Raw genomic sequence first — 2,158 nt, forward strand, 5'->3', positions numbered from 1 at the left:
TATCTGATATCCGTTTCTCTCTTGTCAGGATGCACTCAATACATACAGCGTGGGTAGTTCAGGAACTGCTGGATACTGGTTTGGTCTGAGAGCTGAAGGACAGGAGACATGTGCTAAAAACCGTGTCAACCTTCACATTAATGCAGCAGTTACTGCTAAGCAGAACAACAATCACATGACTCTGAAGAGGAACTAAAAACATATTTGCCCCATTTTGTGGTTTTGTCGTCTGCTTTCGTTTTGTATCGAGGACGGTCAACATACAGAAACAAAACGACCAGAAAAACAGCTGACTGGTTTTTTATCAGAATCCAAAAGCTTCTTAGTCGCAGTTCCACTTTATTTCAGTGTACTTAAATGTTACATGTAAAACTGCATATTACATTGTGTTCTTAAGTTTACTTTCATAAAAAGTCCAAAGAAGAGCCCTCAATTTTAATGACCTAGGCATGCACTGTGCGTAAGTGCAGCCCCCCGTAATTTTTACACATTTAATATTATTAAAATGAGATGTTATTTACTGTTTAGAAAAAACATGATGGTCGCGGATAGTTAATTATGAATGTTTAAAAATCCGCTCTTCTTGTTCTGTAATGATGTCAAATGTCTTTGCAGATCACCTTTGCTGCTTAATCACATCATAATCCACTGGATTCTTCCTTCTTCCTCTTCATACCATAGGTCTCTCTTCTTCTCTCGTCTTCCCCCTGATAGCAAGTGTGTATGGCTGATCCTGTAGTCATCATGGGCCTGCTCGTATCCTACTGTTGAGTAGACCACTGTCGTTAACTTGTTGGGGGTAGTCCTTATTAAAGGACCGGTTCACTGCCATATTTATCTGTCGCTGTAGTTACATGTTCTGAAACAACGCTCCAACTGGCCACAGAAATCCTACAGCCGAGACATTGATTCATCATTCTGAATGTACCACCCTAACTGTTTAACTTTAACAAACACTGGTGTCCATCCTGTACATTGGATCGTGTCTATTATAGTTTTATATTGTTAACAGAGTTGCATGACTACACATGCAAAATTGCATGATCACTATAATTAAATATGTTGCAGGTGATACTGGTCTTAGAAAAGAAGATCACAGACCTGACTGCAGACGTCCAATGAAACCCATACCCGAACGCACGACCCAAAACCAGCAGCGTGTAGACTCCAAGAGAGAACACTTTAACCAAAACAAATACAAGACCTATAGACAAACGGAATAACACTCAACCAGTCAGCTCATGGAGCATTGATGCCTACGTGCCCCAACAAATACGGTAGTTTCAATCAGATAAATAGGATCAAGAATAACCAATACTATATTATCATAATGCAGTAAGGTGTTATTGGTTGGTCTTCTGTGTTATGCAGGTAGAATAGTGTACATGCTTGTCAGAAAGGCCTGTTGACTCTACGGAGCTACTGCTATGAGTATATAACGCTGCCCTCGAATACAGAAAACCTGGGAAGAAAGCTCTAAAAAGAAAAAAACTGCCGATGAACGGTTCAGATCTAGGTTGTTGTGACACAGTCAAGTGGAAAGGTAAATGAAGAACTGTCAACTCATTTTATGAAACAATTATTAACATTGCATATTTGTATTTGTTAGTTGGTCCTGAACAACGAGTCCTAAAGTAAATCACATTGTGTTAAAAGTATTTGTGATAAGTATTGTACTTGATTCTTGCTTATTCACAGTACAGTGTTTAAATATCTATATCCGTTTCTCTCTTGTCAGGAGGCACTCAATACAACAGCGTGGGTATTTTTCAGGAACGCTGCGATACTGGTTGGTGTCCTGGAGCGTAAAGAGATGGAAGTGGATTGATGAAGTAATCTGAATAGGTAAGAGACACTTTCCTAAAACACTCTGATCCTAAATCTATCAGCCTTGATCTAAACATCATTTCTTGCTTTTCCCTCAGCACTGGACACCACAGGCCTCCTCCTCTGCTACTGAGCGGTCAGTGTGTAATGTCTGTCCAGAACGTATATGGATACCATGGAGCTGTGCTATTAGAAAACAATGGATCTGGTAATAAGGCTTTCTCTTTTAAACCCAGCAGTCAGACTCTGCAGATATATCACTGGCTTATAATATCAACTAGAAGACTCTCACTTCACAGTTTTCAAGCGTTTGTGTGTGTCTAAAAACAAA

Source organism: Etheostoma spectabile, unplaced genomic scaffold (assembly GCF_008692095.1).
Source record: "Etheostoma spectabile isolate EspeVRDwgs_2016 unplaced genomic scaffold, UIUC_Espe_1.0 scaffold363, whole genome shotgun sequence".
In the NCBI taxonomy this organism is placed as follows: Eukaryota; Metazoa; Chordata; class Actinopteri; order Perciformes; family Percidae; genus Etheostoma; species Etheostoma spectabile.